The sequence below is a fragment of the Felis catus genome, chromosome B2 (genome assembly GCF_018350175.1).
Source record: "Felis catus isolate Fca126 chromosome B2, F.catus_Fca126_mat1.0, whole genome shotgun sequence".
Lineage (NCBI taxonomy): Eukaryota > Metazoa > Chordata > Mammalia > Carnivora > Felidae > Felis > Felis catus.
Window position 1 is genome coordinate 138,809,818 of NC_058372.1, and position 12,907 is coordinate 138,822,724.

A 12,907-nucleotide genomic window follows, 5' to 3' on the forward strand; every position below is an offset into this window, starting at 1 on the left:
TGCAGCCATAAAAAAGGATGAGATCTTGCCATCTGTGACAACATGGGTGGACCTAGAAGGTATTATGCTAAGTGAAATGAGTCAGACTGAGAAAGCAAATACCATATGATTTCACTCATTTGTGAAATCTAAAAAAGCCACAATGAATAAGCAAACAAAAAAAAAGGAGAATGAGATCTATAAATTCAGAGAACAAACTGATGGTTGCCAGAGAGAAGAGGGGTTAGGGCAAAATGGGTGAAGGCGAGTGGGAGATACAGGCTTCCAGTTATGAAATTACTAAGTCACAAGAATAAAAGGTATAGAATAGGGAATACAGTCAATGATATTGCAATAGCACTCTTTGGTAACAGACGGTAGCTACACTTGTGATGAGGCATACCATAATACATAGAGAAGTTGAATCACTATGTTGTACACCTGTAACTAATGTAGTATTATATGTCAACTAGAGTCAAACTTAAAAACTTAAGTCAATTAAATTAAAGAGTAGCTATTAACCTCCTACTAATCTCTTGGTGAAATTGTAGGTCTTATGATATTCCCATTTGGAGTTGAGTCAACTCAGATTCAATGAATAACACAATGGGAAGGGCCCAACAAGCCTTACTTATGAAGTAGAAATGGTATATTCAAGAACAGAGCTGCCCTGGCTTTAGTGGCATCTTGGGTTTATGTGACAAAGTGGCAGCAACACTTTAAGGAAAATTTCATCCCTCCACTCTGCCATTTGAAGTAAAACTCACTGGCTCAAAGGATACCTCAATTTACAGAGGTTCTCTTAAATACCTAGGCCTGGTTCAATGATGGTTTGTCTAAGCTGAAACCCAACAGTATCTACTGGGCTGTTATGGCTATTCAAACCCAGTGTCAGGTATGCAGAACTGAAAATAGATGAGGTTGCTTCATTAGTGGGCAGAACTCAAGGCAGTCCTCACAGCTCTAGCCAACAATCCATTTAATGAAATGTGCTATATTTTTATTGACTCTTGGTTCTTGCCAATGGCTTAGCTATCTGGTCTGCCACTGGAAGACTACAGCAGACAGATTAAAGACACCCTTCTTTGTGGGGTGAACTGTGGAAACAAGTCATGGTTATTAATCATGTAGTTTCCATAGGGGCCCATTTTCTGATAAGACTAACTATCAGAACTAACTTGATCAACTAACTTGATCAGTTGCTGATCAAGACTGCACCATTCAGATTGCCACTTAGATCCCTCACTGCCCTCACTGCACTGGATATGGCAATGCATCCACCATCATAGGCTAGGCACGCAACAAAAAATGATGCAGAAGCTAACACTGTGACTTCAACTCCTGCCAAAGTCAGTCCATTTGTCTTCTGGTAAAAGAAGCCATACTACATGGGAATTATTAACCCCTTCTGCTCCTGGTAAGTTGACTATGTCAGACCTTGACCTCCTCCAAGGGATACTATTGAACCTCACCACTGCTGACACTTTTTCAGAGTGCAGTGTTGCTGTTCTAGTCTAATCAGTCAACTTTGATCACATCCTTATGACTCTGGAAATTAAACTGTGTCATTTTCTGCTTTCTGGATCTATACAACCTCTTGTTGTAAAGACCACCCAACAAGGGCCAATAGGTCAAGATATTTGATGGATATGCCATGCTCCCTCCAACCCACAGGTCTCAGAGATTGTTAAGCACTGGACTAGCCTCCTCAAAAATCATTTCAAAAAGATTATGACTCAAAAAAATGCTCTTTAATACTTTCTGGTCCACAAGTAAGGAAGGCAGTTTGGCCATTAAATGCAGTAATCCCCAAAAAGGATTTGTCCTGGGTAGTGATCAAAAAGCAAGGGGTTACACATGATGAGCAACCACCTCACACCTGTCAGAATGTCTAAAATTAATAACACAAGAAACAACAAATGTTGGTGAGGATGCAGAGAAAGAGGAACCTTCTTGTACTGTTGGTGGGAATGCAAACTGGTGCAGCCACTCTGGAAAACAATATGGAGGTTCCTCAGAAAGTTAAAAATAGAACTACCCTACTATCCAGCAATTACACTACTAGGTGTTTACCCAAAGAATACAAAAATACAGATTCAAAGGGGTACCCATACCTCAATGTTTATAACAACATTATCAACAGTAGCCAAACTATGGAAAAAGCCCACATGTCCACTGACTGATGAATGGATAAAAAGGATATGATGCATGTGTGTGTGTATATATATATGTGTGTGTATATATACACACATATATACATACACACACATGTATATATGTATACACACACACATCATATATATATATATATATACACACACACACACATACATACACACACATATACGTACAATGGAATATTACTCAGCCATCAAAAGGAATGAAACCTTGCCCTATGCAACAACGTGGGTGGACCTAGAATCTATTACGCTAAGTGAAAAAAAATCAGGCAGAGAAAGACAAACACCATCTGATTTCACTCACATGTGGAACTTAAGAAACAAAACAGATGAGTATATGGAAAGAGGGGGAAAAGAGAGAGGGAGACAAACCAGAAGAGATTCTTTATGATAGAGATAGAGGGCTGATGGAGGGAAGTGGGTGGAGGATGGGCTAAATGGGTGATGGGTATACAGGAGAGCACCTGTGTTGAGCACTGGATGTTACATGTAAGTGATGAATCACTAAATTCTACTCCTGAAAACAACATTACACCATATATAAACTAAGTAGAACTTAAATAAAAATTTGAAAAGAAAGACAGAAAGGTAATATATACCTTTCACAATATACATATTGTGAAAATCCAACATTCCACCCTAACCATTTCTGAGCATGACATGTCTTTCACCCCTAATAGCAACCTCAGGCCAGCCTGTTTGGTATATCCTCTGAGTGGCAATCCCACCAAAAGGGGACCCACCATATCCAAACCTAAATCTGATTCAGCTACCTGAATTCTCTTATTGAATTACGATGGTCTTAGATCATGAAGACAATGACCACCTGGTTGGGTACATTGAGTTCCCACACAGGCTGGGAAGAGAACATAATTGGTCTCTGCAAATTTATAAAGAATGCTCTTGTTCCACTTGTACCTAATTTTTCAAGACAAAAAGTTTGGGTTCAATTAGGGAATGACTGGGGTAGGGGGATGTGCCATTATAGCCACAGACATGGAAAGCACTGATTTTGTGGCCATGGAGGGAAAGTAACAGTCCAGGTAGGGAATACCTCAGAACCTTATTCCCAGTGGAAGGATATCCTATGGTGCACTCTCTCATACAAATGTGCCTTTGGTGATTTAGGTCACCATTACATAGGTTTTGTTAAATCATGGGGGTAGACATGGAGGGGAGGAATGATTAATGCTCTCTTAGTGCCCTATATCCAACACTATAGCCTAATAAAACAACCATATGGCCCATTTGAGTCAAGCAGCAGCATCTGCAGCATCTAACACATTGCTGGATTTATCTTTCCCATCCATGGGCTTTAAAAACAGAAAGGATCACGTGGACATGGCTGGTCATCAACTATCCTACTGGGCCTGACAACACAGGATACCCCTTTGCTGGGAATATGACTTACTTCTTGGCCCATCTATTGCCATCTGTAACTATTCAGTAGGTTGATCTAAACTCCCTTGTAATGGATAACAGAGTGGTCTTAGACTATATCCTGGCTATACGGGGGGGGGGGGGGGGGGGGGGGGGACATCCACTGATTCCCCCTAGGACTTATTTGCAGTTGACTGAGTCCTGGGGAGATGGTTGAGGTGAATACTGCAAGTATCACAGTCTTGTTCCCCATAACCTTAATGAAATACTATATGAAACAAAACTAATGAATTTGGCTCTAGCATCTGTTAGTTAGATTAATCAGAATAGACAATATAGTGGCATACTTAGGTGAAAATTTGCCAAAAGTTAAGATAGTATAGGACCAAGGGGTTGCTTATTAGGAGAGATGGTGCTTGGAGGGGTTCTCACACTCCTGAGAGTGCCAAGAATGCAAGGCACTCTCTTTATTCAGATCATTCTCAGAGTCATATTCTCAGTGAGCAACCTTCAGGGTGAGGTCCTGTCTCCCTCCATATAAAAGAGTGATCTTGCTTCCTGCTTGCTATAAAGTGGTGGGCTCCTCAAGCTCAGTATTCTCCAGCTCTGACTCAAACCCACTGCCTATGCAGGATCCACCTGGACCCTCCACATTGCTCCCTGTGGGACTTGGGAGACAAAGGAATGGGCACAAACATCCTGATGCCCATGCTGTTTACTGTGCCATGAGTAATATGGTCCTTTGTTTCTGATCCTGGAGTTTCATGTCTTCTGCCATTATCCACAAAACTATACCAGGCTAACATTAACTTGAAGGGAGAGTTAAACCTCAAATGATCACAGTTTTGTTTTGTTTTTAGTTTATTTCTTTATTTTGAGAGACAAAGGTGAGTGAAGGAGGGGCAGAGAGAGAGGCAGAGAGAGAATCCCCAGCAGGCTCTGCACTGTCAGTGCAGAGCCCGACAGGGGGCTTGAACTCACACACTGTGAGATCATGACCTGAGCCAAAACCAAGAATTGGATGCTTAACTGACTGAGCCACCCAGGCACCCAAAATCATCATAGTTCTTGACACTAGTTAAGGGCAGGGGTAGGAGGAAATGGGTTGACATTCACTGAAGTGAGTGACCATACTGACATGGTATTCCTTTAGGAGCCTTTGCATTTTAAAAGGGGACAGGCTGAAGAGAGATCATTCTTATTAACCTTAAAAAAAAAAGTACGTCTAATAATAAAATTGCTACTACACATCAAGTAGACAGATGGAAGACACTCCCCCACTGGCCTTCTGCTTCCAGGACTGAGAGGGCTGTTTAAGCATCACTCCAATAATACAGAGTAGGTCATCACAGAAGGCAATGTAGGCAACTGAAAAAGCGTGGGTTATGAATTTGGACAGGTCCAGCTTTATATCCTGGCTTTGTCACTACCACTGGAAACTAAGGTACATTATTTAAGGCCTCAGAATCTCCTGTATCTTCATCAATACAACAGGAATATTAACACCAATCTCATGCAGATCAAATAAATTAGATGTCATATAAATCACCTAGCCCTGAGCCTGATGACTGCCCCTTCCCTCACTTAGTCTACCTCTACAGACCAGGTGCCCCACCTCACAGGTGCCTGAGCTCACAGCTTGTCTCTTTCAGTCATTCATAGCCACCCCTCCTACCCAAATTCATGAGGCAATTTATTCCTCATCAGCACAGAAGGCCTCTTCTTCACAGGTCCATGCTGAGGCTCCACCCATTTTACTGTCTCTGTCTGAGACACGTTGATGCTCATGTCACAGACACGCATGCCAGGGACTTTCCCTGGTCTGATGGTGGCAGCCCCTTATCTTCAGTCTTCCTCCTGCAGCTGCTGGGTCTGAGTCTGGAGGCCACAGGACAGAAAAACAAAGCTGTAAAAGGCCTATGCTGGCCTTAAGGAGTTGGATTCACCTTTCTGCAGCCCAACAACTATTGCCAAATGGAAAAATATGCGGCACTCAGCCCTCCTTACCGGAGCCCCTCCTCTCTGCTCCCCGCCTCCTCCCCTCCCACTTCCTGGTAGAGGAGCGCAGCCTCTATTCCAGTGAGTACGCCAGGGAGGAGCCAGAATCCTCCAGCTGCTGCTTTGAATTACACTTGTTTCTCATGTCTGTCTCCTTAACCAAGTTGTTAAGTTCCTGGGGATTCTAATTTACTTACCTCTCCTCGGTAATGCTTAGTACAGCACTTTGCACGTCCTAGGCACCATGCAAACCTGAAACTGTGTTGACCTTAACAGCTTTTGACCTGCCATCCCAGGAAATACGGACTTGGAAGAGACCTCCAGAGGCCACTGAAGTCATTTGGGAACAGGCAGGCAAAATGTTCCTTGTGTTCCAGCAGAAGGAACTGTAGCCTGGAGTGGGTAACGGACAATAGGAAGGGACGTGAGGCAAGGCCTGGCCTGGGATCCTCTGGTTTTTAAATTATGCTAAACTATGATTTACCTTGACAAGTGCTGAATTTACAAGAACAAATCTTCCCAGAAAACACTACAAAGAACATCCATAATAGCATTTGCAAGAAATGCATTAAAAGACATTCGTCAGTGAAAAGAGAGGCTACAGCTGCCCAGAAAAGCCTGATTAACTTTGCAAAGGCCCAGAGTAGAAAAAAGTTACTTCTTTTCCCTAAAATGAAGCCAAGAGCCAACTGGCACTCTACACTGAGACCTCCTCCTAGGGCCTCCTTCCTTTAGGCCAAAGAGGAGCTTTGTAAGAAGCAAGTAATGAATGTTTATATTTATATATTTTTTTCAAATCTAAACAATGCTTTTTATCCTCAGGTTTCACCCGCTTTTCTCACTTTTTCTTGTATTTCTTATTTCCAACAGAGATAATAGTGAGGAAGAGACCACATGAGCCTTTCCTTGACTGTACCACCTCAGTCTGGGATTAGAATAAATTCCAAACTCCTTTGCTTCGTTTTTACTCCATGTTACTTTTTCCATAGGTAGTGGTTAGAAACCATAAATCCATAAATTTGCTAATGGTCTGGCATTTTCTTCTTCGTCATAAAATATATTACTAACAAGGTTAATTTCACCCATTGGGTATTTTTATCGTGTATATATATTTTAGCTCTGAGTCATAAGAAAATAATACACCAGACAAAAGATACATTCCCTGAGGCAAATGACAAGGAATATTTTATACACAGAATTCATTTTGAGTTGGGCCAGCCCACTGCAAATATTAATAATTCCCTTCTGTAGACCATTTGAAGCCTATTTCTACGAGTATATTATATAATCCTCTGATTTTAAACCTGGAAAAAAATGTTAGATTTAATCACTTTCAACCATCTACTTTTCCAAAAGAAGACCCTGAGGCTTGGATGTGACATTACTTGCATGAAGCCTCCTTGCAAGGTAATGTCAAAAGCAAAGCAGGAAACCAGATTCCTCCATTTTTAAGCAGTTGTTTCTGAGAAAATCAAAATAAATAGCATTCAGTAAAAATGTGTTATTAATGCCTTGCATGTAGTGTCTGTTGGCCTTCAGTAAGTATCTGTTTACTGAGTACATGATTCATGGTAATTCAAAAAAATCACTGATGATAAATAAATGAGGGAGAAGAGACAAATGTCCTGTGCAGATGAATTCCAAGTAATTTACATAGATATTCCGCCCTCAAGGAGGTGAAGCATAACTCCCTACTCCTTGAAACTATGGGCTGCTCATAGTGACTTCCTTTCCAAAGAGGACAGTGTGAAAAGGTGGAGGAGCTAGGATAACTTCACTGTGGAGAAACTGACAAATACTACCTCAGCAAGATGACCAAGGTCAACACCAACAGTGATAAGTCATGATGGCAGTGTGTACCAACAACATGATGTCGTAAGAATGGTACTTCACATTTGTGGTCTTCCTTCTGAAGAACTAGGCCCCAATCTAGTCATGAGAAAAACAAAGTGAATCACAATTGAAGGGCATTCTAGAAAATACCTCACTAGTACTCTTCAAAACTCTCTAAAACCAGGACAGTCTGAAAAACTGTCCAGCCAAGGAGAGCCTAGGAGATGGCCACTAAATTTAATGAGGCATCCTGGGTAGAATCCTGGAACAGGAAAAAAGACATTAGGTAAAAACTAATGAGATCTGAAAAAAGTAAGAACTTAAGTAAATAATAATAGTATTGATATTGGTTCATTAATTGTAACAAACGCACTATACTAATAATGTAAGGTGTTGATAATAGGGGATTAAGAAAACTAGAATACACAATGCATGAGGACAGGCGTCTTTGTTTTGTTCACTGATGTTTCCCAAGTTCAGAGAAGAGTGATACATGGTAAGACCTCAACAAATATTTGTAAAATAAATGAAGAAAGCTTTAGGGTAAGAAATGACCCTTTTTAAAAAACATATATTATATGAAATGAGATCTAAAATGCTATAGCTGATTTTTCAAAATAAATATACCAAAACTTAAACACTCATATGATCATGGGCCCTCTAAAGTAGTACCCTTGGCAGGCACATACTTAATGCAATCCTGCTGTTATTCCTCCAAATGGTTTTAGAATTCCTCACTTGGAATCCATTAGCCCTCACAGAATCAAGTCCAAACATGAAAAATGAGACCTTCATGATCTAGGCCCTGCCAAGCTCTCAATACTCATTACTATTCATTCCCCTCTAACAGTTTCATCTAAACCACTTCCCTTGAGACACATGTCCTCCTTCCTAAATCTTCTCCCCTTCACCCATCCACTGAAAAAGTTCTGATTCCTCCTTAAGACCCTGGCCTGAGGGATACAGTCTCTGAAAACCTCTTCCTTACTGTCCCATCACTATCAACCCAAGAGAGAATTAATCTTTTTTGGGGAACCTACCTCTTTTCCTTACTATTGCCCTTATGATGAGCTGTGTTTATGTGCTTATCTTTGTTTTCCATATTAGCCTGTGAGCTTCTCAAAGGCAGGGACCTTGTACATCTCATCTCCATATCTGCAGCTACCTACAGAGCTGCTAACTCAGTAAGTGCCTACTGAACTGAATGGAATGGAACAGAACTGTAATTAAATCCAGAGTCGTATGACACAATGTCTTTTAATAACCTCAGTGGTGGCAAATCTTAATGCTTTGAGGATGAATATATGATTGAAAAAAGATCAAAGCCATCTAGAACCTGGTTTGATAAACAAAGTGAGTAATCACACTGAGTAATGCTATTTTAAACAAAGAAGGTTTCTAAATAACGAGATTAATGTCCTTATATGTCTCATAAGGTAAATAGGTTTAAAAATCAGTCTTAGTAATCTTATCACTAAGTCTGTGCCTACCTCAAAATGCTTTCATATGCAGATAATAGAACCTAGTTATTGCAAGGATTTGTCCCTTCATTTATTAAACAATGTTCTTTAAGAAAATGTACTAAAAAAAAAAAAAAGAAAGAAAAGAAATGAAAACATACTCAGCATCTGTGAGGACATATCTACCCAGTCTCTACACAAGTCAGACTGTGATAAATGACAAAGATGTGAACACTATACTTTAGGAACACAGATTCTGGAGCAGGTCTTTTTTTATTTGGCACAAGTTTAAGATTTTATCATTTTATTTTGTTGTGGTAAGAACGGTTAACATGAAATCTACCCTCTTAAAAAAATTTTTAAGTGTACAGTACAATATTGTTGACTATAGGTCCAAAGCTGTAGAGCAGATCTCTAGAACATATTCCTCTTGTTTAACTGAAGCTTTATGCCCATTTCCTTCTCCCTCTAGTTTCTGGCAAGTGCCATTCCACTTTTCAATTCTATAAATTTGATTTTAGATAACTCACATAAGTGGAATCATGAAGTATTTGTCTTTCTGTGATTGGCTTATTTCGTTTCACATAATGTCCTCAAAGTTCACCCATGTTGGGACACCTAGCTGGCTCAGTCAGCAGAGCATGTGACTCTTGATCTTGGGGTTGTATGTTCAAGCCTCACATTGGGTGTAGAGATCACTTAACAATAAAATCTTTAAAAAATAAATATTTTTTAAAAGTTCATCCATGTGGTTACATACTGCAGAATTTTTCTTAAGGATGAATAATATACCATTGTATTTATTAACAAATTTTCTTTATCCATTCATCTGTCAATGGACATTTATGCTGCTTCCACATCTTGGCTATGGTGGATAGAATGAACGAGGGAATAGTTCATTTTGTTTGAGAAGGTATTAAAAAAGCATTCTCACTGAATTGTTGTCTTTGGCCACCTTTAGTGCTGGATGGCTAGGGTGCAGTTGATATGGTATATGGTGGGAGACAGAACTGGAAAGGAAGGTTTAGGCCAGATCGTGACAGCCTTTACTGCTAGTCTATGGTGTCATTCTATTTTTTAAAATGTGAAATCTTTGGAAGTTTCTAAGTTCAAGGCAAGTACAAGCCCTATGTTTCAGAAAGGTGACCCTACTGGCTGCATGGAGGACAGACTGAGATGTTCAAAGTAAGGGATGAGACTAGAGAAGCATGAGAAGACGACCCTCAGGCATGGTATTCATCTGGGCCAGTGATTCTCACATTATTGGTCTCAAGACCCCTTTACCCTCTTAAAACTTACTGACGACATCAAGGAGCTTTCACTTACATGGGTTATATTTATCTATTTTTACTGTGTTACAAATTAAAATTGAATTCTAATTATTTATTTTTGAAAGAGAGAGAGAGAGAGAGAGAGAGAGAGAGATAGCGTGACTGGGGGAGGGCAGAGAGAAAGAGGGAAACACAGAATCCAAAGTAGGCTCCAGGCTCTCAGCTGTCTGCACAGAGCCAGATGTGGGGCTTGAACTCATGAACCATGAGATCATGACCTGAGCCAAAGTAGGATGGTTAATCAACTGAGCCACCCAGGCACCCCTAATATTGAGGAATTCTAAAACACAAGATTGCATAAGCACATATTCCATTAGCCATCAGAGATGTTTCTGGTTTCTGTAGCTTCTGAAAAATGCCACTCTATACTCCTTTTTTAACAAAATTTTTATTTTTTATTTTTTGAGAGAGCACAGGTGTGCACGTGCACCTGTGTGTGAGCAGGGGAGGGACAGAGGAAGAGGAGAGAAAGAATCCCAAGCAGGCTCCACAACCAGCACTGGACTCAGGGCTCCACAGATCTCAGGACCTGAGCTGAAATCAAGAGTCAGATGCTTAACCAACCCAGCCACCCAGCCACCCAGCTACTTTCTACTCCCTAAAGAATGAGAGTGAATGAAGAAAATGTTTCACTCTTACAATGAAAATATTCTGATCTCACAGATCCCCTGAAAGGGTTACCCCAGGGATCTCAAGAGCATACTTTCAGATCCACCGATCTAGGCAACAGGACCAAGGCAAGAGACAACAGGAAAGAAAAAAACACAGATTATATTTCAGAGGTAAGACCAAGTAGACCTTGGTGACAGATTGAGTTGGTAATGGGGTTAAGTGCAGTGGTTTGAGAACAAATGAAGGAGAGGGAAGCCTAAGAATGAATCAGATTGGTATCTTGGAACACTAGGTGGATGGTGATTCTTTCCCCCAATCCCTCTCACATTTATATATGTGGTTCATAAAATAAAATTTGTATGTGCTCACATAATATTTAACAGTGTCCCTTAACTTTGTATTAAGAGGTACAAACTTCCAGTTATAAGTCATGGGATGAAAAGTACAGCCTAGGGAATATAGTCAAGGATACTGTAATAACTTTGTATGGTGACGGATGATAACTACCCTTATCTTGTTATTTTGTAATGTATATAAATGTTGAGTGACCATACTGTATACTTGAAACTAATATTTTTGTGTCAATTATACTTCAACTAAAATTTTCAAAAGTGTCCCTTTATTTTCCTTACCTTCCTATTGAGATTCTTGAGCAGACTCAGGACACTCTAACTCTGGACACTGTATGAATCTCTTCCTCCCACCAACAGTCCCTACTAAGCACTCAGTATAAATGCTGTGTGAATGAATAGGCATTGACTAAGTGAACTGAGTCTAGTTAATTAAATATTCTGAGCCCTAAGATAAACATAAAAATGCAAATGTCTACTCTTAAACAATGAATCACCTTTTAAATATTTATTGAAATTATTTTCCTAAGGGGACAAGCTTCAACCCTGCCAGTCCAAGAACAATAGCACTACATCAGCTTCACTCTAAGAAACACCCACCATTTAACTGCCTTTAAGTAGGGCATGTCCATTTAATTAGTGTTAAGTCTAATTAACAAGATTTCAACACAGAACAAGGCAAAAGTCAACTTTTTATTCCCCGAACTACTGAATCAATTGCTGATGATTCTGACTGAATCTGAACTCATTTTTTTAAATATAATTTCATTCCAAAGTCTTTATGAACCCTTCTGTTTTCAGCCCATTCACTTCAATAGATGTGTTCAGTTTGCCATTTGATTTCAATCAGCCACTTCATTACATTTTTTTCTGACCTGTAACTGTTCCAACAAACCCAGACACATTCCCAGAATCCCACACTAAGTCTCAGGAGATGATATAGTAATTAACGTTTTTAAACCTCGCTTTTTTCTCAGAACATGCAGAGCTGTCGTAAGACCTTACCTCACTCACATCCAGTTTTGTTCTCCAACTCTGCATGGACTGCTCCTGCCATGCCCATGGGTCTTCTCTTCCCTGATCAGCTTGAGCACATCATTCTTCTGTGCCTTTCCTTGTGCTGTTCCTCTCATCTGGTTTGCTTTTCCCTCCCTCCTCTTCCTTTCTTTCAAGGTATAGCTCAATCATCCCATCCTATAGGAAGTCTTCCCCCATCCCTCTGGCCTGGTTTAATCGCTCACTTCCCAAAGCCCCATTCATGTTCATAGTATTTCTCTAGGAGTTTCATGCCGTTTACGCTATGACTCATGAGGCTGTGGGCTGCTTTTATCCATAATGTCATGTGTATAATCAACCCTTCATAATTGTTGCTTGAATAGAACTGAACGCCCAGCAAAGATAATAGGAGAGAGAGGCTTGAACCTCATAACCCAGCTCACATGCAAGAGCTTCCCAAGTCCCTAGTCCACATTTGATCTCTTGTCAATAAGAAAAGGCTTCTCTGGGGGCGCCTGGGTGGCACAGTCGGTTAAGCGTCCGGCTTCAACCAGGTCACGATCTCGCGGTCCGTGAGTTCGAGCCCCGCGTCAGGCTCTGGGCTGATGGCTCAGAGCCTGGAGCCTGTTTCTGATTCTGTGTCTCCCTCTCTCTCTGCCCCTCCCCCATTTATGCTCTCTCTCTGTCCCAAAAATAAACGTTGAAAAAAAATTTAAATAAAAAAGGCTTCTCTGTAGCATTTAGCATGTATTCTCAAATATGTCATCATAGTTTAAGAATTATTAAAT